This window comes from Somniosus microcephalus, chromosome 4, assembly GCF_052327205.1.
Source record: "Somniosus microcephalus isolate GS21.2 chromosome 4, FLI_Smic_1.0, whole genome shotgun sequence".
Taxonomy (NCBI): domain Eukaryota; kingdom Metazoa; phylum Chordata; class Chondrichthyes; order Squaliformes; family Somniosidae; genus Somniosus; species Somniosus microcephalus.
In genome coordinates, this window is record NC_140990.1 from 306,185,604 (window position 1) to 306,211,355 (window position 25,752).

A 25,752-nucleotide genomic window follows, 5' to 3' on the forward strand; every position below is an offset into this window, starting at 1 on the left:
AGCAGCCTTAATGTTTAAAGTGTGATTTTTATCATTCCTTATTCTGGACCAGAATAGTCTATTTTTCCGTAAGGACTTATTGTGAAGGCTAATCCCATTCCATGTGCTAGACAGTACAGTATAACATTACTTGTCCAATGTATGTGGATATCAAGGTAGGGGGAGGGATAGGGGAAAGGGTAGGAGAAAGGAGGCAAATGGGATTTTAGTAGATGGCTCCTGTTGAGGATTGAAGTCGATAGCACTGATTGGGGAAGTTGACACTTTTACGAACTAAAAAATGTTTTAAAATCCACCATATTTTTGTTTACAATGCAATTCTCCTGCTTCGTAGGCCCAAATAACAAGTGATAAGGAAAATTTAAGAATTTTTCTCTAGGCAGGAGGTTTAAACTAGGTATGTAGTTTCATTAATTGTACTGTGGAATTATTTATCGGGAATATTTAAGTTCTGGTTACATGGCAACATAAGGGGTGAACCCTATGCCTGGAATGCTTCCTATCACAGTGTCCATGTAAGTGTTGGAATCTCTTGCCTGTTAAGTAAACAATAGAAAAAAATCTGTGTTAACCTGAGCTTGATTGAGAATGTGGCATATGCACAGTAAGCATTGAGGAAAAGAATCCTATTACAATAGAGAACATTTTGCAGGGTGTTTGCGTTTATGCTGCTAGGTGAGGCTCTGGAATGTGACATTTCCATTTTCTTTCAAGATTTGGTTCCTCTCCTCTTGAAGGTGATTCATAAAATATTGTCTGCTACTGTAATTGTATTCCTAATGTATGCATGGCATGATTATCTTCAACGTACGTAAAGATCAGGAGCCCCTATACTGTCCCTTCTGTAAAACCAGGCCTGCTCCAAAATTGTAATTGAAAAGTGTTGACAGTACACCTCAATGTAATCGCTATATATTAAAACCAGAAAAGTGTGTTGGGGACATATAGTCAGTGTTCTCTGAACTATAGATGTTATACATGGCACAGAACTTGGCATGTGGCCTGGGCTTCATTCTTTCCATTGACGCAGAAGAGGATTCTGAGTAAATGGAAGGGATATATGTTTACGGTGTTCTGGGCACGATGGGGTTTGGTTAGGAAGTTATGTGTATGTATTTCTTTGACCACTGTAGAGTAAGTCAACTGTACTCACCAATAGGTTGACCTCCAATCATTGTTTAAGGTATTTTATGGCATTGTTCTCCATTGTAGCATGTTTGGCAGGAACAAGTGACTTTGGCCCACTACTGGGCTGTTCCTCGTCATACATGTGGATATGTTGTACACTAACTAACTATAGAGATTTATTGCTATGATTAGTCAAAATCTCTATAATCTTTATCATTCGACTACCATGATGGTGGAGGTGAACTATGTGGACCATGGTCTTTTTTCGTCTAGTAATTCTTATGTTCCTATTGTTTGCATCAGTGCTCAAAACTTTTGGTTTTAACATTCCAACAAATCGGGATGTCTGAGGTATCTGGATAGCAGGATATTATTTGTAAAATCAGATGACTTTGTTGTATTTCTCAAACCCTTTGGTTTCTCCGAGCGTTGTCTTGTGTTGAATAATATAAAAAGAAAGAACTCGCATTTATATTGCAGCTGATTAAGCCATCCAGATGTCTCGAAGTGATTCACATTCAGTGAATTATTTTTTTTGTGGTTGCCATTATCTGGCAGCTAATTTTGTACACCGCAAGGTCTCAAATAGCAAATCAGATAAACAGCCAGTTCATTAATTTTTTTATGGTGTTGGTTGATTGTTGACCAGAAGTACTCCTTGCTGTTTGAATAGTGCCATGGGGTAATTAACATCAACCTGAACTAGGTATCTATCCGAAAGATAATGTGGCTTTCTTCAGTACTGAAATCAAGTGTCATCTTGGATTGTGTACTTGTCCTGGCATGGGGTTTGCGCCCATTACTTCCTGACTTGAGGTGAGAGTGCCATCAACTGAGTGAAGCTGCAATGCTGCATTCGGATCAATTATAACCAGTCAGAAGTCATGGGGTTAGGTCCTTCACTTCCAATTAAACTTCATAACTTGTTATCCTTCCTAAGGATAATTTAGATGCAATTTCCTCTATTTCCACCATTTGTATTGCCACAACTTTCTGTCTATCCTTATCATCTTTAATGACTTGATGGTGTGTCTTTACTCTCTAATTGGTAGAACCAGTGTTTTGAAAATGAGTGATCTTTTGAGGTTACTTTTGCTTTTTTCAAATACCCTTAATACTATATGATATTTAGGGCTGTTTTTAAGGATCTGGATCATCTCTACCTATTTTCTGGCAAAAGGCTTTGTATTAAGCTGAGTTTACAACTCAATGGAGCAATCTTGCTCTGTCTGTCATGCACAGCACGCTTGTTCTTGAATAGAAATACGCATTGGGGGATGGAGCAAGACTGCTGTTCATTTTTGAGTCCTGCCAGTGTTCTATTTGGTACTATTCCTGCTGTTCCTCTAACAGGTAGCTCTCACTACTATGTAGGCATGAAAACAGAATTTTCTCTGAGATGGCAGTCTTGCTCCACCCTCCATTTGCTATTTCCATATATCTCTGGATCCTGTTAACTTTCCTCAATAGTACATTCCAGATATCTCCCTTCAATAATAGTGGTTTGCTCCTGACTTAATAAAGAAGTCATACCGATTGCTGCCCATAAAAGATGATGGTCTGCTTTGACATGAATAACTGCTTGTGAACAGTGCAACCTGATGGTGCTGAGTTACACTGCTAACTCCACATTCCTCTCTGGCTAGGCAAGAGAGTATACATTAAAAAATTTTAACATTAGCTAAGAGCTTGATGGAACAGTTGACTCTTGGCTAACAGAGTTTCAAAAAATGTTTGAAATTCCCTCTGAACGTAAGTTTGTTATGCACAGCTTCCAGGTAGACTGCAACAGGTGTGACGTGGCTTAATACGTGCCAGATTCTGAAGTGCCAACAGTTCAGCATATTTGTTTCTTAGTACAAAAACTGAACTATAACCAATAAACCACTGCTTTCTTGTTTAATCAACAAAAAAGCTGCAGTATAATCTGGCTGTAATGTGCAGCACTCTGTCTCAAGACTGCTGTTAACAAGCTGCCTATGTGGCCTGGTTGGTGGTTGCTTAGTAGATATGGAATCCTTTAGGACAGTAAGGTTAGTTATTTTATCTTAAGTAATGTGTACTATGTGAAGTAATATAACCTTTGCCTCTTTCTATTATCTGCTTATTTGTTTACTTTTTTATATTATTCCTTAATACTACTACATCAATCATACACATCTTTGGCCCAAGTACAGATACAAGAATTTATCAAATTTTTCAGTTACTTTTTGTAGTAATAGCATTCTTAGATTTGTGGGTTGCATTGAGTCTTAATTTCTTACCAAAAAACTCTTTAAATGTAACTTTAATTTCCATTTATTATTTAAGATATTGGTAGAATACTTGCTTCAGCAGTAATGTACGTGTTATTTACCTACTTTGACATCTGTACACAGTGGTGGTGCGGCTTAGCATCAAGCAAACTTGATATTACTGCAGCCTGTATTCAGATGGTTTGCCTGTACTTGACATGTCTCAATGTAAATGACAATGAATATTTGTTGCTATGTAGCCTGCTTTTAACCAGGCAGCCAGACTGTTCTTTGATGTTTTTTCCCACGGCCATTGGATTGAAATTGTTCTAATAGGATGAATTGAATTTTTTTTCCCTTCCTGTTTTTTCCGCTCTCTCTCTTTCTCTCTCCCCGCCCCTCCCCCCCCCCCCCCCATGGAAAAAAAAACAATCGATGATGGGTGAGTTTAACAGACAAATGGTAGTTGGACTTCAATCTGTAACCATCTGCTTGGGATTCAGAACCTCTACTGGGAGGGACTCCAATGTTTAGGTTTTAGTGGGGGAAAAGTAATTTCCATTTGCATCCTGGCCTGTCTTGATTACACACCAATTCTGATCAGGTGACTTCCTCCCAAGCTTCTGCGTTTGTTGCTCTGAACCAGTAAAAGCAGATGTGTAAAAGCAGCCTGCATAGAATCTTATAGCACTGACGGTCCATCGTGCCTATGCCAGCTCTTTGAGAGAGCTATCCAATTAATCCCACTCCCCTGCTCTTTCCCCATAGCCTGCAAAATTTTCCTTGTGACTGCTCTCCCCATTTGGTGTGGCAGTGTGGTTGAGATTTAGAACCTGTATTGGCAGCCTTATTAATGATTTTTGAAATGAAGATAACAAAAGTTTTAAAATTGGGTGACTGTGCTTTTTAAAATACTTGTTTCTGGTATTGGGTTTTCACATTACTGTGGAGCTCAAGTTTAATTTATTGGTGGAAAATAAATTGAATTAAATTATAGGGTTATGTGGAATTCCAAACTTTGAAAAAAACTTCAGTTCTTAATTGGGAGTAATTGTAATCGCAACATTTAAAACTTCTTATACAGTGACAGCCTAAGTTACTCTTGTAGAAATTAAATCAGCCCATTTGCCATATTTTCACACAAACTAAAACTTTTCACAACTGATGTCTAATTCCTGTGAGAATAGATTGGAATGTTGTCTATCAAGGAGACGTTCTTATTAACTGCATCCTGGTTGAACTATTTGGAACTATGTTTAATTTCTCTCTCCTTTTCACCATCAGAACATGAGATTTAGAGTAGATGAAACAGGAGTAGAAGAGTTATGCTGGGTTGTTTTAGTGAGACTTTTGAGAGGCTTGTAGCTTTATCCTGTGTGTGCGCGTGCGTGTCTGTGGATAGCAAGTGTAATACAGTACCTTGTTTAAAGTTATAAGTTGGCAAAAAAATATAAGATGGAAACTTGAATCAAATACTTTCTTTCGAAGACTATCTTTTAAATTATAATTGTAGACTTACAACAGCATGTGCATAATGGGGGAAGGGAGCACTAAACCTAGGGCAGCATGTGTGGGCAAACCATATTCTTTTGTGTTGTAGCTCATTCACGGTGCATGTTGTGGCCATACCACTCTCCAGGCCTTGTAGATTGACATTGGGTTGAGGTGAAAAATGTCCTGTCTTATTTTGTTTCTGCCCAAGAAACTAGGAATCAAATCAAATGAAGGTTTCAAGTCCAGCAGGTTTGCAAAGTGCTGTATTTTGATTATCCAAAAATATAAAGTGAGCTCTGTGTGCACCCCATTGATGTCAATTTCAAAAAGAAATTCCTGTGATGGTTAATTTCAGTGACGGGTAACAAAGCTATAAAATAAAATGGAAATTGAGCAGTTTTAAAATCTAGATGGGGAATTATTTTTTACATTATGTAATTACTGGAAATGATGGCTGTTGTAGAGTTTTGTATGAATTAAGCGGATTGCAAGGAAAAATGTGGAATTATAGTGTAACATTTGGAGTTAGCACATGTAATGACCTATTAAAATTAAGATTGTACATCCCCACAACAATGATGCTGTGGTATAGTGCGTTCAAACGTTAAACATGTGGCACCAGACTGGTGAAAATCAAGTTCTTTCTCCCCCATACTGCTGAGTTCCTTGTCTCGGTTGCAGTGCGGCAGGAAGGCCTCGGAGACCAGACATTTCCCTAACTGAGGAAAGAGAAAACGTGAAGGAGTTACTGTTGGATACTTCCTGCTGGTAGGAGCAGAATTCTTGCTCCTTTTAAGCCATAGGCAGTCCATGGCCTTGGAAGAGAGTCGGATTTCATAACAACACAAAAATTAAAAGCTTTACTGCCTCTTTATATCCATCCAACCACAACCACAAAAAACCCTTTGGAGCTAACCTGTATGGTGAATGTAATGTATACAACATTGAAGGGACTACTTTGTTTTGCGGATGTACATCCTTAGTTGTGAGCATATATAACAGACGCGTATCGATTTGTATAGTCCGTGCCGAAGTTCCAGTTACCCAGTAAAGATCTCTTGAAGTTACTCTCAGTCACTGCTGCTTTATTATTTTATGTAGTTGTGTATAGCGGTACAAACACAACAGTGAATAAGAAATAAATCTCTCAGACATCAATTTCTGAAACAAAGTATTGATTTGAGCCATATGTGTACCCACAATAGCAACTTCAGCCCTTTCAATTGACATCTGCTCAACTGCAGAGCAGGAGCTGATGTAAATTCTGGAATTAACCAGGGACCAAAGGCGAAGACTGGAGTTTAGTAACTGCAAGGAAACAACATTTATGCACTGATGATGTGTCTCCGCTGCAAAATATTAAACTTTCCCAAAATTGCTTGTTTTCAAATGATACGTTCCATGTGTTATGTGCCCCATTGAGGTGGAACGGTTTATGCACTATAGTGCTGTTCCACAAAGTCCTAGGATATGGGGAAATGTGATGGCAAATATTGCATCCTCGTGATCAACTTGAGCAGCATGAGCCTGGAGCCATGTCTTGTGTTCACCTTCATGATTAAGAAATAGTTCATGTTTTATATTCCAGGTCTTGATATTTCTTAGACTTTCAGTGTAAGTTTTGAATTTTTGCAATCTAGCATTTATGTTTTGTAGTTAAGAAACAACGATTCCTTCCACCACCCTTATGATTATCTCCTTTTCTGAAGGTGGTAAGTAGTGCTGGCTGGGGTACAGTTTGCTGAATGCCAGCAGCCCTTTGGTACCTTGCCCATGTATCTATTCTCCATGTGTTGAGTCTAGTCAGCGAGTATATTGGCAGGCTGTTCAACTGTTTGGGAGCATCATCACCAAGCCTGATTTTTCTCCTCACCTGCTGCCCACGTAGGCAGAATGTCTAACAGAATAATGATTAATGGAAGTTTAAAATTCCTCTGTACTTCTTCCCCTCCCCCTTCCCATGGGCTAAGTTCAATTAGTACAGCAGAGCGGTCATTGAGTCCAAGAGCTTACTGATGTGTCCAGCCCAGTACCACATGTTGTCTTTACTTGGTGAGCCACGAGGTGAGAGCTGAATATAATTTCTAAAGTGGGAAGCAAAGAGCTCAAGTTTCAGCTGCAAAGTTAGTTCAGTGAACCTCGAAAATATTTTCTTTGTGAATTAGTGCTTTGAAATTGAACACGTTACCATTTTGAGCATCAAGTGTCAGCATCAGGAGCTCCCAGTTCAGCTATAATATTGTCGTCAGGAGTAAAGCTCCTCTTCTCTGCCCCAGCCTGAGAAGAGAATTCCAAATTGAACCACCAAGACATTTTGCATTTCCCGCCATCTATTCCCTGGCCTCTCCAGGGTTATCAATTAGTGCCAGATTTTGGGCAGTTTGTGTTGTGGATCAGTACCTCTCTAAGAACTGGATTGACATTGCCAACGTTTATTTCATGAAGGGCCATGCACTTGGCCTAGTTCTGAATCCTGATTCGAGAGGTGAAAGGCCTGTGTACAATCTATGACATCATCCAATCTCGTTCTCCCTCCAGAAATTGTTTTGTAAGATGCTGTGGAAACCTCAAAAAATAATGTCTGCATTAGATTAAAGAAAAAGTTTATTTTCAAATGCATGCCACACAAAATTTTGGGGAAAAAAATGCTACTGAACAAATACACAGAATGAATAATGTTTCTGCATTTGTTTATGTAACTTGCTGGTATCCTGTGGCATCTCATAATTAGTCTGTGGCTTGAAACATGATTGTGATAACGAGCACAGGTCATGCTGGGGAGCACAGCTCAGTAAGGAGGAGTGGTTTTTCTCCCCCAGGGTAGAGCAGAGAATGGGTGAAGGGGAGGGGTAGGGTACAGAATTTAACATTGAACCTTGAAGTCGGGTTTATGGTTTTTCTTCAGAGAATTAATTTTAGAATAAACTTTCCAGAACAGTAAAAGAGATCGCACTTCGCGCAGATGCACACCCAGTTTCAACAATTTCCATTACAGTTGCTATCCAGGATTCTCAAAAACTCCCCCTAAGAAGGAACCGTGTTCGTAGGTTAACGACTGCCTCTTAAGAGTCCAAACACGGCCTACTAGTTCACTTCACTCCAAAGCTTACCTTTTTAATAGCATCAGGAACATAGAAAACAATAGGATCTGTTCTGAGAAAAGAAATACCCCACCCCCTCACGCAGATCTCATGTACGGGAGTAATCTGTTCGATTCAATGAGAAAATTCAGATGTGTCTAGGTAGCAAGAGAACTTTTCTTTTATGATTGACAACAACGAGCATGTCACAACTCCCTCCTCGTAAGCATCCCTCTTCTTCCACTTTGCAAAGGAAGATGCTTACCCAGTGCGGCCAAGTGATGCATGTGTACTCTGGGAGCTTTAGTCTGCTACCTGCTTGATTCTGTATGCCAGGAGGTAAGATGAAGCAAGTTCCAGAAATGCACAGAATTCCAGGGAAGAGGCAGGCCAATCGAAAGAGACATCACGGATAGTTCAACAATGAGAATTATATGGATAAGCTTAATAATTTTGTTGTGAATTATTTAATTTTTTAATTTTATTTTTGCACTATATCTTGCTGTTCAGTAATATTTGAGTCAGTCACTATTCTTCAGTTAACAGTAATTTCTTGTACTTGTATAATTGATACTTGAGTTAATCAAACTAGCATGATGGATACTTTTGCATATGTGAACTTTGCCAGTGTTAACTACTGTTACGTCTGTGAAACTTTGAAGTGGGATGGGCAATCAGCTCACGCACTGCCTATACACTGGACTCAGAACTTCTAATTATATAGATAGAATGCCAAGCACTCGTTGAACTGCAGGAAGCAATAAATGTCAAATGCAGGAGATGTTTCTGTGCACTGTACAGTTTTGGTTTATAAGAAAAAATGGGAACAACTGCCCTCAAACAGCTTTATCAGTATTTCAATGCGTTGTTGCATTTGTTTTATTTTATATCTTCGACTGTTTGGTATAAAAGCGGAAAGCAAACATCTTGCAGAGAGCTTCAGTAATGGCATGATATGGGAGTTCCACTTAAAATGAGTGAAAATAGTGAAGCCAAAACTACTGTTAGGCGAAGCAGACTTGAGAGAGGAGCCATCAAAAATAAGAGTTGAAGCATACGGAGGTTTTCATCTCCGTATCTGACAACAAACACTGTTGCTTAGCAACAGCTTCTAAAGAGTCGGCTGCAGCTGCAAGCGTCTGTAGCTGAAGTTGTTGCTATAGCTACAGACCTTGCAGTGGCTGACTGGGGGAAAAAAAAGAACGAGATCTAAAAAAAACTTACAGAAAACGGCTCCTGATTTTTGCCGTTAGATCGAGTATTCTGGACATACAACTTCCGGATAAACCAAAGTTTCCTGTAGTTGTTTACCCTGTTGCCAGATGTCCCCGATGCTCTGTAGAGGGCACTAAGCTTTTTAGATAGTTGGATGACATGAACCTCCAGTGCAAAAGCCCATAAAAAGTCTATGGGGAGAAAGCAGGGACAGGGTACTGAATTTGGATGATCAGCCATGATCTCATTAAATAGCAGAACAGGCTCGAGGGGCCGAATGGCCTACTCCTGCTCCTATCTCCTATGTTTCTATGCAAGTACAACAAAATCTGGCCCAGTGAATATGCGTATTACTTCTCCATGTGAAATTACATCTGCCATTCTGCTATCCTGTCTGTGAACGACTGAAGTCTCATGCCATCCTCGTCGCTGTTTGCAAACACTCCCTGCCTTTTATGTATCATCAAACAAATTTCAATTTTGAGTTCCGTATACCAAAGTCCAAATTGTTTATATAACTGCAAACAAAAGTAGATCCAGTACACCACATCCAACCCATTACTAGTCAGACCAGTACCAATTAACCTGAGCCCTTTGTTTCTTGTCCCTCAACCAACTTTCTATTCACACTGCTACATTTTGATAGATCTTCCTGGTGCAGCCACATTTGATGCACCCATTGGAGCAGCAAGTGAACCACAAATAGATTCTTTCCGTTATCTGTGTTTCTAATTACCTCAGCTTTGCTGTTTTGCATCCCTATATAAATAATAAATGCTTGCTCTGGAACCTGCTAAAAGCTCTAAAGGACATATGGGTGAGCCACAAGGGGAAAATTTAATCAGCAAGCATGATGTCCTATGCCGGCTTGCTTTGGTGTTTTGCTGCCTTTATGGATAGCATACCTTGTGCTAGTAATTTTTACTTGGTTTACTAGGTGAATGTGCAACCATTTTGGATCTACAAAATCATATCTATAAGTAGTGCTGATCTGTCCAGGCTATTTGTGATTTTCACCTTTCCTCTTTTTTTGTTTACTTTCTGTCTCCACCCCCCCTGCCCCCGACCAAAACCAAACCCTCAAAACAATTGTTCTAAGTTGTATGATGACCAGATTCCGAGAATGAAAAAGGGAGCTGCAATGCAATGATCAATTTGAGAAGGACCATAATTTTTTTTTCCCCCCCCACGTTAAAAGTTTACTGCCCAAGTTGTAATAGTTATTGTAAGCAGTTGTAACTTTCACATCTTCACTGGAATTTGCATTCCCTGTTACTATTGCTGCAAAAATAACTAAGTTTGCTTCTTCTCATGTGCTTTTGTATTTTATGAACAGATACAAAGCATGTTCTGTAATGGAAAATATTCTGGATCAAAGCTACCAGGGGCTTGATGCATTCTATTTGTGAGATAATTCATAATATGTCATTTTACCTTTCAAATATTCATTTAAGTGCACAGAGTACTCTGGAGATCCAATTTCTAAATTATGTGGTGTGCATTCAGGCATTGTGCCTGAAGCACAGAAGCTAAAATTTGGTAAAGCACAGCTATTCCTGACTCCAGATAAACATGTGCCTGATTAAAGAATTATCACCTAGACATAAAATTCTAATGTAGCAGTTGACTCCTTATCTACCTCTATCATAGAGTATTCTGGATTCATGCATACTAACATCTCCCTTTAATACTCACTACCTTAAAGCTAATCATTCCAGAGCCAAACCTCATAGAAACAGGCACCTATTTTAGGCATTTAATCATAGTGATGTAAAATATGTTTTAATTATTTTGTTAGATTGAATTGGTGAATTAATAACTGACCTGGGCTATGTTACAAGAATTTGCCAATTGTTTTTATTGTAGAAATTTAAATTTGAACAAAATCTCTCGCGAAGGAAACAAGCAATGCATTTATTGGAATTAGGATGTTTAGTGTAAAAAAAAAACCTAATCATTTTAGTTCCCATGTTGTAGCTAAAATCTGAGTAAAAGATCGAGCAATTTTATAAGCAGCCTTAAGAAACATGTTGCGTTGATCACTTTTCTTGATTGCAGCATATTTCTTTGTGGCATACAAAAAAAATCACCTAATTTAAGTCTGACTTGATAGTCCTGAAGAATGCTGCAGATCTGGAAATGCCTCCCTCTTTTTTATATTTTAGACAGCTGATACGTTGGTGCTATGGAATTGAATTGAGCTAAGGAAATTTGCATGTTACCTCCAGTTAGCATGACCACCACAAGCTGGCACTAATCTGTATACACATGTAACATTTGAGTCCTAAAATGTTAACAAAGTTCCAGAAGATCATATTTTTAATATTAGGTTCTTTGTGCTTACTAGCCCATAATTTTTCAATCTAACCCGTGCAAAATTTTCAAAGTAATGAACATAAGTTTCTGTAACAGGGCGGCAATGACCTGATATGTGGAAATTATTGATATGTCTTCCATGTTTTGTCATAATCCAGAATGAAATATAGTTGATTTAATAAAACGAGGGTTATGATTTTTACCATTTTATACCATTCTGATGGTATAAACACAATGCAGTGACTAGGATTTAACTAAAGCATAATGGGTGGGTGACATTTTTGAATTATATAATATCCACTTTATGTTGCACCCAACAGTACAATTATAGATTTTGTCCTGTCAAATTTGTGTTCAACCAAGAATAGAACATTAAGGTGAAGTACGAGTGATAATAGGTCTGTCATTGGTGGTAGTGGAAACAATTTGAGGTGATGAATTGAGTGTATAATAAAAGAAGCACAAATATAAAGTCTGTTGACGTATGTATGATTTTCTTGGAGCTTATTGGTAACTATATGCTGTATACTATTATGATAACACTGAAACTCAACACTCAGTGGTAAGCCTATTAGTGTCAGGTTTGTTAAACTTTTGTGTGAGGCTCGCACACCAGTGCACTCGTGAATAAGTTGGTGCCACACCCTTGTGCGTCCAATTCCATATTCAAAAGTAGCGTAAATAAGAAAATGCTGGAACTCTGAACTTAAAACAAAAATTGCTGGAAATTCATGAGGTCTATCAGCATCCGGAAGAGTAAAGGAGGTTAATGTTTTGAGTATAGACCCTTTGTCAAACTGGAAACTAGAAGATAAATATACCTCAAAAGCTTTAAGTTGAGGAGCTTCATATTGTGACACTCCTTGGGATAGGGCACCAGATCTCCCTGCTAGAGCCGCCCACTTCCACCTCTAACATTGCTCACTTCTGCCCCTACCTCCCATCTGTGACTGAAACCCTCATGCATGCCTTTGTCACCTCTATGCTCAGCTACTCCAGTGCTTTCCTGCCTGTCCTCCACAAACCTCAGCGGATCCTAAACTCTGCTTCCCATAACTACCTTGCGACTCGCCCATTATACCTATCCTTGCTGACCTATATTGGCTCCCAGTCCACTAATCCATACATACAATTTAAAAGTCTCATGCTTGTGTTTAAATCCCTCTGTAGCCTTGCCCCTCCCAGTCCCTGTATCCTCTTCCAGCAATACAACCCCTCTCAAAATATCTGTTCCTACGACTCCAGCTTCTTGTGCACCCTCCTTTCACTCCACTACTAATGACTATTCCTTCAATTGGCTGGGTCCCACTCTCTGGAATTCCATCCTTAAACCCACATCTTTCACCAAGCTTTTGATCATCCCTACTAATCTCTCCTCCTTTGGTTCAACATCTGCTCTTTGCTCACACCTCCCTGAAGTTCCTTGGGGCATTTTTATACGTTAAAGGTACTATATACATGGAAGTTGCTGTTGCTATTTTGACAATTTTGTTACAGTTCAAAGTTAACCTCTAAAAATGTATTGACCAGTATCTTTGGTAAATGATTTCTTTAAAGGGGTATTACCAAATGACTTTGGTAAAGCTATATGTGTTGCTTTTGAGAAATCACACAACGACTGTAACCCAGCTTGCAAGTGCATCCTGTTCCTTCTGGTACTTTATGTATTTGAACATGGATGCCTGAACACACACATCTTATGATGAAACTGCTGGTTTCTCTGAATTCGGTATTGATGCGCCATCAATTACTCAAAAGACTGAGGTTAAGCGAGTAACAACCAGGCTTTTATTAACTAAAGAATGAAGGTCTAGTCTCGAGTGGTCGACCCGTCCAGAATACTAAGGGACTGGGAGGTAGTCACTTATATATCTGGAATAGTGGGAGGAGTCAGCCGAGGCATGTCCAGACCTGTACCTAGTGGAATACACATACACATACAGACAGGTATAACAGTGGTTTACCACATTCACCCCTTGTTTAAAAATGAGTCCGGCGGGGTGAAGTGTATTTAAAAGTTCGTGTATTGGAGCCTCTCCGGAGGTCTTGTCTGCCGCTGTGATCGACGTGGCGACGGCAGGGGTGGTGGAGCTTTTGGCGTCGCATCCCGTGTAGGCTGGGGCACTGGAGTGTAGTCCTCGTGGGTGACGGTCCAAGGCAAGCCGGCTGCTGGGGTTGGATATCGGGTAGTGGGGGGGGTGGTAATGGGTAGTGGGTTACAGCGGTCCCCGAGGGTGTCGTGGGGGGGGGGGGTGGTAATGGGTAGTGGGTTACAGCGGTCCCCGAGGGTGCGAGGTCTCGTATGGAGACTGTGTCCTCCCGCCCGTCCGGGTACGCATTGTAAGCGTACTGGGGGTTGGCGTGGAGGAGGTCGACCCTCTCGACCAGGGGGTCCGTTTTATTGGTCCTCACGTGTCTTCTCAGTAGTACCGGCCCTGGGGACGTCAGCCATGGCGGTAACGCTGTCCCCGATGTGGACTTCCTTGGGAAGACAAACATTTTCTCGTGAGGGGTGGCATTGGTGGCAGTGCAGAGCAGTGACCGAATCGAGTGGAGCGCATCGGGGAGCACCTCCTGCCAGCGGGAGGTCGGAAGGCCCCTAGACTTTAAGGCTAGTAGGGCGGCCTTCCAAACTGTTGCATTCTCTCTTTCCACCTGTCCGTTCCCCCGGGGGTTGTAACTGGTGGTCCTGCTTGTGGCTATACCCCTAGCGAGCAGGTACTGGCGGAGTTCGTCGCTCATAAACGATGAGCCCCGGTCGCTATGGATATAGCTGGGGAAACCGAACAGGGTGAAGAGGCTGTTCAGACATTTAATGACCGTGGCACTGGTCATGTCCGGGCAGGGGATAGCGAACGGGAAACGGGAGTACTCGTTAATGATGTTGAGGAAGTACACATTGCGGTCGGAGGAGGGGAGAGGCCCTTTAAAATCGACGCTCAGGCGTTCGAAAGGGCGAGTGGCTTTTATCAGGTGGGCTCTGTCTGGTCTATAAAAGTGCGGTTTGCACTCAGCGCAGACTTGGCAGTTCTTGGTCATGGTCCTGACCTCCTCAATGGAGTAAGGCAGGTTGCGGGCCTTGATGAGGTGGAAGAACCTGGTGACCCCCGGGTGGCAGAGGTCATTGTGGAGGGCCCTCAGCCTATCGATCTGCGCGCTGGCGCAGGTGCCACGCGATAGGGCATCCGGGGGTTCATTGAGCTTCCCAGGCCGGTACAAGATCTCGTAATTGTAGGTGGAAAGTTCGATTCTCCACCTCAAGATCTTGTCATTTTTGATTTTGCCCCCTCTGCTTGTTGTTGAACGTAAAAGCAACTGAACGCTGGTCAGTGAGCAGGGTAAACCGTTTTCCGGCCAGGCAGTGCCTCCAATGACGCACAGCCTCCACAATGGCCTGGGCCTCCTTCTCGACCGCGGAGTGTCTGGTCTCCAGGCCCTGGAGGGTTCGTGAGAAGAATGCCACAGGTTTCCCCGCCTGATTAAGGGTGGCGGCCAGAGCGAAGTCGGACGCATCGCTTTCCACCTGGAAGGGGATGGATTCGTCCACTGCGTGCATGGTGGCTTTGGCAATGTCCTCCTTGATACGGTGGAAGGCCGAGCGGGCCTCTGCCATCAGGGGAAAAGAGGTGGATTTGATCAGCGGACGGGCTTTGTCTGCATAGTAGGGGACCCACTGGGCGTAGTAGGAAAAAACCCTAGGCACCTCTTCAGAGCTTTTAGGCAGTGGGGCAGTGGGATGTTCCATAAGGGGATGCATCCGGTCCGGGTCGGGACCGATGACCCCGTGTTCCACAACACAGCCAAGGATGGCGAGGCGGTCTGTGCGGAATATGCACTTCTCCTTGTTATATGTCAGGTTCAGGAGCTGGGCGGTGCGGAGGAATTTCTCGAGGTTTGCGTCATGGTCCTGCAAGTCATGGCCGCAGATGGTCACATTGTCTAGGTAAGGGAAAGTGGCCTGCAGCGCGTTTTGATCGACCATCCGGTCCATCTCCCTTTGGAAGACGGAGACCCCGTTGGTAACGCCAAAGGGAACCCTAAGGAAGTCATAGAGGCGGCCGTTTGCCTCAAAAGCAGTATACTGGCGGTCTTCGGGGCGGATGGGGAGCTGGTGGTATGCTGATTTCAGGTCAATGGTCGAAAAGTACTGTCGAAAAGTCGCGGTACTGCGCGATCTGGTTGACCATGTCAGCTATGCGGGGGAGTGGGTAGGCGTCCAGCAGGGTGTAGCGGTTTATTGTTTGGCTGTAGTCGATGACCAGGCGTTGTTTCTCGCCGGTCTTAACGACCACAACCTGGGCTCGCCAGGGGCTGGAGCTGCCCTCAATAATCCCCTCCTTCAGGAGCCGCTCCACTTCGGTTTTGATGAAAACCCTGTCCCCGGCACTGTATCGCCTGCTCTTTGTGGCGATGGGCTTACAGTCGGGGGTGAGGTTAGCAAACAGTGGGGGGGGTGGGACTCTGAGTGTGGAGAGGTTGCATCTGGTGCGCGGCGGGCAATTTGGAGGCTGCTGGCTGCAGACTGTGAGTGGGGGGAGGGGGCCACCGTACGCCATCGTAACGCTTTTGAGGTGGCACTGGAAATCCAACCCCAGTAGAACGGCAGCGCAAAGTTGGGGCAGGACCAGGAGTTTAAAATTATTGAACACAGTCCCGTCTACTACTAGTGTCACCACGCAGTAGCCGCCAATGTCCGCTGACTGGGACTCGGCGGCCATAGAAATCCGCTGGTGCGCAGGCAGGACTGGGAGAGAGCAACGCCGCACCGTGTCGGGGTGGATGAAGCTCTCTGTGCTCCCGGAGTCAAAAAGGCAGTTTATTGCATGGCCGTTTACCTTAACGTCCATTTTGGACCGAGCTAGTTGGTGCGGTCTCGTTTGGTCCAGCGTAACAGAGGCCAGCGTAGGGGTCGGTGTGTCGCTGCGGGTATCAGATTCGGCGGGGGGGGGGGGTTGGCGGCCTGCTGCGTCCCGGCTGGTGTCCAAGATGGCGGCGTCCATGATTCCCATGTGGCTGGAGTCGTCCAAGATGGCTGCTGCTGCGGTGGTTTGCACATGGCTGGGGAGGCCCAAGATGGCGGCCCACATGCGGCGCTGTTGGGGGCCCAAGATGGCGGCTCGCACGGCCCACACGCGGCGCTGCTGGCGTTCGGGGTGGCTTTGACCTTGCAGACGCTAGCGTAGTGTCCCTTTTTCCTGCAGCCCGAGCAGGTCGCATTCTTCGCCGGGCAGCGCGCTCTGGGGTGTTTGGCCTGGCCACAGAAGTAGCATTTCTGGCCTTGGGATACTGCTGTCTGGCTTTGGGACACTGCTGCGGTGGTTGGGCCGTTGTTGGGCTGTGGCTGGGGTGGCACGGTGCTATGGGGCTGTCCTACCGTGTCCCAGGTTGTCATTCCCCGCGGCGTCCACGGTGCAGAGGAGTAGGCATCCATGCCCCGGTAGGCTGCGTCCAGCGTTAGTGCGATTTCGGAGGCTTTGTCGAGGGTGAGGTCACTCTGCTCCAGCAGTCGCTGTCGGGTGTAGTTGGACCTGTGGCCCGCTACGAAGGCATCCCGGATCAGTTCCTCCGTGTACTTAGTGGGCGTTACCGCCTTACACCCACAGGCCCGGCCAAGCACGGACAGTGCTTGGAGGTATTCCTCAGTCGATTCCCCAGGTTGTTGCTTGCAACTCCCCAGGAGGTGCCTGACGTAAACTTCGTTCACAGGGCGTGTGTACTGGGTCTTGAGGAGCTGGAGGGCGGCTGTGTACGAGGTCGCGTCCCGGATGACTGAGTGCACTCGGTGGTTCACCTTGGAGATCAGGACAGACAGTTTGTTCGCATCCGTTACGACCGCAGTGGAGGCAGTCAGGAATGCCTCGAAGCACATGAGCCAGTGAGCAAACTTGGTGGAAGCGTCCGCTTCCCGACTGTCCAGGTCCAGGCATGCTGGTGTGAGGATCTTCTCCATTATAAAAATTTAGTTAATAAAATTGATGCGCCATCAATTACTCAAAAGACTGAGGTTAAGCGAGTAACAACCAGGCTTTTATTAACTAAAGAATGAAGGTCTAGTCTCGAGTGGTCGACCCGTCCAGAATACTAAGGGACTGGGAGGTAGTCACTTATATATCTGGAATAGTGGGAGGAGTCAGCCGAGGCATGTCCAGACCTGTACCTAGTGGAATACACCTACACATACAGACAGGTATAACAGTGGTTTACCACAGGTAGTTTCTATGACCAAGTACTAAGAATAATACAATATATTCCTTTAATAGTTAAGCACCGATGGTCTTGTTTGGAAAACTAGCTGGGATGGATTACTGAATGTTCAAGAAAGTTGTGTTATGTCATTAAAATTACACAATTATTAAAGTCTCCAGGTTAATGTCTAACTGTTTAGCTATCTTGCACTGTTAAGTTCAACTTCTCTGATACTTTCTTTATCTGTCTTCCCCACTATAATTTGTCATCAGATACGCTATTTGAATTTGTAATGGCAGAAATAAAGTTTGTTCGTTTTTTAAAAAAATCTCCGATGTTCATGCCTTTTGTTTAATACAAAATTGGGAATTTTCCCTCTTCAGAAGGCACTAACTTGTGCTTAACTACTTCCATTTATATAGCGCCTTTTAACACGGTAAAACGTCTCAAGGCGCTTCACAGGAGCGTTATCAAACAAAATTTGACACCGAGCCTCATAAGGCGACATATGCGCAGATGAGGTCAAAGAGGTAGGTTTTAAGGAGCGTCTTAAAGGAAGAAAGAGGCGCAGAGGTTTAGGGAGGGGATTCCAGAGCTTAGGGCCTCAGCAGCTGAAGGCACGGCTGCCAAAACTGGAGAGATTAAAATCGGGGATGTGCAAGAGACCAGAATGGGAGGAACGCAAATATCTTGGAGGGTTGTCGGCTGGAGGTGGTTAGAGATAGGGAGGGGGGTGAGGCCATGGAGGGTATGAAAACAAGGATGAGAGTTTTAAAGTTAAGGCGTTGCTCAACCAGGAGCCTGATAATCTACATCCTAGGGTACTTAAGGAAGTGGCCCTAGAAATAGTAGATGCATCGCTGGTCATCTTCCAAAATTCTATAGACTCTGGAACAGATCCCATGGATTGGAGGGTAGCTAATGTAACCCCACTATTCAAAAAAGGTGGTAGAGAGAAAACGGGGAATTATAGACCGGTAAGCCTGACATCGGTAGTGGGGAAAATGCTGGAGTCCATTATAAAAGATGTAATAGCAAAGCACTTGGAAAACAGTGACAGGATCGGAAAGTCAACATGGATATACAAAAGGTAAATCATGCTTGACTAATCTACTGGAATTTTTTGAGGATGTAACTGGTAGAATAGATAAGGGAGAACCAGTGGATGTGGTGTATTTGGACTTTCAGAAGGCTTTTGATAAGGTCCCGCATAAGAAATTAGCGTGCAAAGTTAAAGCACATGGGATTGGGGGTAAGGTACTGATTTGGATAGAGAACTGGTTGGCAGACAGGAAGCAAAGAGTTGGAATAAACGGGTCTTTTTTCGAGTGGCAGGCAGTGACTAGTGGGGTACCGCAGGGATCAGTGCTAGGACCCCAGCTATTCACAATATACATTAATGATCTAGACGAGGGAACGAGATGTAATATCTCCTTTGCAGACGACACAAAGCTGGGTGGGCGTGTGTGCTGTGAGGAAGATGCAGAGAAACTCCAGTATGATTTGTGCAGATGCAGTATAATGTGGATAAATGCGAGGTTATCCGCTTTGGTGGCAAAAACAGGAAGGCAGATTATTATCTGAACGGCAATAGATTGGAAAAGGGGAAGTGCAACGTGACCTGGGTGTCCTTGTGCACCAGTCGCTGAAGGTAAGCATACAGGTGCAGCAAGTGGTTAAGAAGGCAAATGGTATGTTGGCCTTCATAGCGAGAGGATTCGAGTACAGGAGCAAGGCTGTCTTGCTGCAGTTGTACAGGGCCTTGGTGAGACCACACCTTGAGTATTGTGTGCAGTTTTGGTCGCCTTATCTGAGGAAGGATGTTCTTGCCATGGAGGGAGTGCAGCGAAAATTCACCAGACTGATACCTGGGATGGCAGGAATGACGTATGAAGAGAGATTGGGTCGATTGGGCTTGTATTTGCTAGAGTTTAGAAGAATGAGAGGGGATCTCATTGAAACTTATAAAATTCTAACAGGACTAGACAGACTAGATGCAGGAAGGATGTTCCCGATGGCGGGGGAGTCCAGAACCAGGGGGTCACAGTCCAAGGATAAGGGGTAAGCCATTTAGGATTGAGATGAGGAGGAATTTCTTCACCCAGAGAGTGGTGAACCTGTGGAATTCTCTACCACAGAAGGCCATTGAGGCCAATTCATTAAATATATTCAAGAAGGAGTTTGATATATTTCTTAAGGCTAAAGGGGTCAAGGGATATGGGGAGAAAGCAGGGACAGGGTACTGAATTTGGATGACCAGCCATGATCTCATTAAATGGCGGAGCAGGCTTGAGGGACCGAATGGCCTACTCCTGCTCCTATCTTATATGTTTTTATGAGCCAGTGTAGGTGATACTCATAAAAGACTGAGAGTTAAGAGAGTAACTAAAGGCTTTTATTAGCAAAGAACAGAGCATGCCTCTCGTGGTTGACTGGGTTCCAAGAAGGCAGGGGGCTGCAGGTCAATCACCTTTATACCTGGGCCTGTGTGGGTGGAGCCAGCCGAGACATGTTGAGGCATGCATAGGTACAACAGTGTGTAATAACAACAACAACAGTGGTTTACCACAGTAGGTCAGCAAGTACAGGTAACAAGGGGGCATATTAGATTTAGTAATGATTAATGACACAGATTTAGTTAACAGCCTAACTGTGCGTGAACATTTATCCAATATCGATCATAACATGATCGAGTTCAACGTAGCGTTTGAAAGGGAGAAACGCGAAGCAGCTACTAAGATTCTAGATTTGGGTAAGGCCAACTTCAAAGGGATGAGACTGCCCACAGTAAACTTGGCAAATCTGTTAATGGGTAAAATGACAGAAGATCAGCGGGAGATGTTCAAAAAAGAATTTAAGGTGATACAGAACCAGTTTATACCCCTGAGGGGCAAGAGCACTACTTGCCAATAAAAAGTGATGAATGACTGAAGAGGTAAGGGACAGCATAAAACTAAAAGAAAAAGCATACAAAAATGCAAAATATAGCACAGATCCTGGCAAAAGGGAAAGATACAAAGAACAGCAAAGGGTCACAAAAGAGATAGGAAGAGCAACAAAAAGGGAGTATGAAAGGAAACTTGCAAGGCATATCAAAATCAACACGCAGTTTTTTTACAGTTATATTAGGAAAAAGAGGGTAGTCGGGAGCAATGTTGGCCTCTTCAAAACTGAAAGCGGCGTTATTATCAATGATAAGGAAATGGCGGACATGTTGAATAATTACTTTGCGTCAGTATTTACAGCAGAGGAAGAGGATCATGCCAGAAATCCCAAGGAAACTACATCAGGGACAGGGACTCAATAAAATTAATGTAAGTAAAATAACAGTAATGAAGAAAATAATGGCACCAAAGAGTGACAAATCCCTCGGACCAGATGGTTTCCATCCCAGGGTTTTAAAGGAAGTAGGTGAGTACATTACAGATGCCCTAACTATAATCTTCCAAAGTTCTCTCGATTCAGGAACTCCATTCCTTTAGATTGGAAAATTGCACATGTCACTCCACTATTTAAAAATGGTGAGGGGGAAACCAGGGAATTATAGACCAGTTAGCCTAACATCTGTTGTCGGGAAATTGCTAGTGTACAATTAAGGGATAGGGTGACTGAACACCTCAAATTTTCAGTTGCTCAGAGAACCAGCATGGATTTGTGCAAGGTAGGTCATGCCTGACAAACCTGATTAGTCACCTCTGCAAAAAAAATTCAAAGTAGTGGAAAGGGGAATGTCTGTGGATGTTATTTATACGGACTTCCAGAAGGCATTTGATGAAGTCCCACATAAGAAACTGTTAACTAAGGTAGAAGCCCACGGAATGAGGGCAACTTATTGACCTCGTTAGGAAATTGGCTGAGCGGCAGGAGGTGACTAGTGGTTTCCCACAAGGATCTATGTTGGGGCCTCAACTATTGACAGTATTTATCAACGACTTGGATGATAGCATAGAAAGTCATGTATCCAAATTTGCCGATGACACAAAGATAGGTGGCATTGTGACAGTGTAGATGGAAGCATAAAATTACAAAAGGATATCGACAGATTAAGTGAATGGGCAAAACTGTGGCAAATGTATTTCAATGTAGGCAAATGTGAGGTCATCCACTTTGGACCTAAAAAGGATAGAACAGGGTACTTTCTAAATGCTGAAAGGCTAAAAACAGTGGAGGTCCAAAGAGACTTGAGGGTCCAGATACATAGATCATTAAAATGTTATGAATAGATACAGAAAATAATCAAAAAGGCTAATGGGATGCTGGCTTTTATATCTAGAGGACTAGAATGCAAGGGTGTAGAAGTGGTGCTGCAGCTATACAAAACCCTGGTTAAACCACATCTGGAGTACTGAGCGCAGTTTTGGGCACCACACCTCAGGAAGGATATATTGGCCTTGGTGGGGATGCAGCGTAGTTTTACCAGAATGATACCCGGACTTCAAGGGTTAAGTTACGAGGAGAGATTACACAAATTAGAGTTGTATTCCGTAGAATTTAGAAGGTTTAGGGGTGATCTGATCAAAGTTTTCAAGATATAAAGGGTAACAGATAAGGTAGATAGAGAGAAACTATTTCCGCTGGTTGGGGATTCTAAGGGGCATAGTCTAAAAATTAAGCCAGACCTTTCAGGAGTGAAATTAGGAAACACTTCTACACACAAAGGGTGCTAGAAGTTTGGAACTCTTCCGCAAACGGCAATTGATGCTAGATCAATTGTTAATTTTAAATCGGAGATTGATAACTTTCTGTTAACCAAAGGTATTAAGGGATATGGGCCAAAGGCAGGCACGTGGAGTTAGGCTGCAGATCAGCCATGATCTCATTGAATGGCGGAGCAGGCTTGAGGGGCTGAATGGCCTACTCCTGTTCCTATGTTCCTATCTCGGGGTCAAATGGGGCACCAAGGTGGTGAACAGTCTGGTTCAATCTCAGACTGTTGCTAGGGAGAGAGATGGATTTGGTGGCAAGGGAACGAAGTTTGTGGCGGGGACCAAAGACAGTAGCTTTGGACATCCCAATATTTATTTGGAGGAAATTTCTGCTCATCCAGCACTGGGTCGGGCAAACAGTCCGACAATTTAGAGACAGTGGACGGGTCAAGAGAGGTGGTTTCAATGTGATTTCAATGAGCAATAGCAGCACTCTGCCCAAGTGGGCATTGTTCATGTGAAAGCACAGTCAGTGACGGCAACCTTGTGCCCTTCACGTGTAGGAAAGTGGTTTACATTAAGGTGGATGACGGTGGAGGGGATAAAGGAATACTGAGAAATTAGAGTCGGTGAAAAATGTATTTGAAATGGAAGAATCTTTTGAAAGCAGAGAGTGATGTGGCTAGGCAGAGGGGATCAGGAAAGTAGTTAAGATGACACATGGGCTGGCAGCTCCCTCCTGTGAACCTCTCCTCTGCAACTCTGTCCATGACCATTCACTGCCTCTTCCCCAGTTGATATATTTTAGCTTAACCTCCCAATTAAAGCAACCAGCTCCAGAGCATATTGTCCATCCCACACCCTGCTGGTTGCTGCTTCCACTGCTGGGACTCTGCTTCCACTTCATTTTGTGGACTCCTCTGCTATCAGGCCTGTGCCGTTCTGTTGGACCCTGGATTCCTTGGCTACAGGGATTCTGTTCTGCTACTTAAATCTTCAAGTTCAACCTAACCGCTGCAGACCACATTCCTTATCCACCATTGTATTGCTGTTATTTCCTGGGTTCCTGGACTCTCATCCACTGCTCAACTGGCTTCTGGGCTTTACTCTTCAGCTGTGTTGGCTCCTGGGCCAAACAACATTTCTCTGGCTTTGGAGCTTTACTGTAAGCTCTGCTTCACCACAGCTCTTCTGTTGGACTTCCATATCCAATACCTGGAATGCTTCTACTTTCTGCCAGCTCATTTTTCTGCCATTTTGCTGGGACTCTCCACTTGCCGCAGGGCTAGTTCAGGTGCACTCCTGGCTCCCATCCTGCTTCAGGTGTTCGGCTGCTGCTGAAAGATCAGCCCCAGCCGGAGCTATCTACTTGCTTTCTTTGGCTAAGAAATCTGTCCTGCTCCAATCTATCTTCAGAACTTCTCCGTTGCTCTTCTTGGCCCTATGCTGGTCCTCCAGATCTGATGGCTTTCATTGTTAGCACCTGAAGCCATTCCACACCTTTGCTGGACCCCAGCATCAAGCTCCGCTGGCTCCTGCTTGACTGTCCGTTGCACTTTTGGTTCTCTTAATTCACTGGACTTTCTGGTTACACCACCCTCTCCTCCTTTGATTACTTAACAGTCTTCCATCTTTCACACTTTTCATTTAAAAACTTAATTTTTTTACACCTCTCTCAAGCCCCACAATGGCATCCTTTAATTCTGTGACCCCTCATCTTCAGTGAGTCTAATCTTAACCTCAATTCTCCTAGCCCTATCTCCTTTGAATAAATCACCATCCTGTTCTCATCCAATCTCGCCTTTCATATAAATCTCCGTGCCCATATCCTTGGCCACCTCACAATCTCTGACCACTTTCTTGTCTCCCTTACCCCTCACATCTTTTATTCTTCTCCCATGCACTGTTCACAATTTTATAACATTTCAGACAGGACCTTATGCAGAGGAAGCTTTGTATTACAGTCCTTCACCTCTCCTGGAACTGCATCTGCCCTTCAGATCTATACTGGTGATGCGCTACTGTTAACTGTCCAATCACGTGTTGCACATCTAATTTTTCAAGAATTTCAAGCACACTTGTATCAGTAACTACTAGAAATTTGCTGCTTTTGTTATTTGGTTCTGCCTTTTCTTGAGTTCTATTTTTATTTTAAACCAAATTAATAAAATAATCTTTCATAAAACAATTCCTGAAATGAGATGCATGTTTTTGAAAGGATATTTGTGACTCATTTGGTTAAAGGGAGAGTCCAATCACAAAGAATGGAATCATTTTGCAGGTTCTTGACATTAATCCAAAAATAGTCATTATTTTCAAATGCAGAAATTTTTAAATTTTACTATACTGGAAGGTGACATCAAAACTAGGACAGAGCAGATAATTGCATTTTTGTATGATTCACATTGTTTCCCAGCTAATTCAGCTGTGTGTACTCTTCACTTTATATATAATTAAATACCTGGGCCATTATATAGGTTACATTACCTCATTGCGATTCTGTTGAGGGTGATAGCAAAAATATTCTACATAAGGATGATCCAATTTTTACTGCAAAGCAATTCAGAATCCCACACAATTGTGCAGTAGCTGTAATGGACTGCAGCACTGGAATCTAGATCGTAGATTATAACATTTTAAAAATGTATTTTCCACCTACTAGTAACTTTATGCACAGAAATCACAGTAATGCATAATTTGGAAACATCTGCATAATGTTACAGTCGTGAGGTGATCACGCAAGAGTGTATTTGTGTACCCAAGTTTTTTTTTAAAGCACAATTACTGTAATTTCACAACTAATTCTCAATTTCATTTCTCAGCTATATAGTTCTCGTTACATTGTCTTAATCCTGTTTGGCACAAATTTCTTAGAATGCACAATGTATTTTGCAAATCATCTGTAAATTACAGTTCCAACATAGTGTGCCAAAAGTTGTCAACAGGATATTTTTGCTACTGGTTGACAAATTTGTTTATTTAAAAAAAAAAAAAAAAATTGTTTGAAACCTCGAGTTTTGTGTCCAATAGGCTAACTTGCTGTGTAGGAGTGGGGGGGAAAAAAACAACTGCTGGTTTGTGTGTGTGTGCAGATGTCTCGGTAATGAGTATTTCAAATTTCTCACCAGTTTATAATTTTTTTTTAAGAAGTCCATCCATCTGTTGCTTTTCCACAATCATTAGATTGGTTCGTTAGATGTAGCCAACAATAAAGCCAATGCCGAAGCTCTGTTTCGTGCAATCTCATTGGCCCACTAGCTGAAGCCAATATTGAAGCGCAGTTTTCTGCAATCTGAAGCTCATTCTGATCCCCAATGTATTACCAAAAAACATAAGATACATGCCTTGAGAAAAGAATAATCTGTGGCATATGGAAGGCTTCTTTGCAACTCAATCCCGCCTTCACGGTGTCCTGGCCAATACTTATCCCTCAACTGGCATCTGATTATTTGG

General features: G+C 43.1%; 1 protein-coding gene across 5 annotated transcripts in view; it reads left to right on the forward strand.

Annotated features, from left to right (window-relative positions):
- Window positions 1-25,752, forward strand: part of mbd5 (methyl-CpG binding domain protein 5) — a 236,049-nt gene that overhangs the window by 39,503 nt on the left and 170,794 nt on the right. The gene's annotated exons all lie outside the window — the stretch shown is intronic.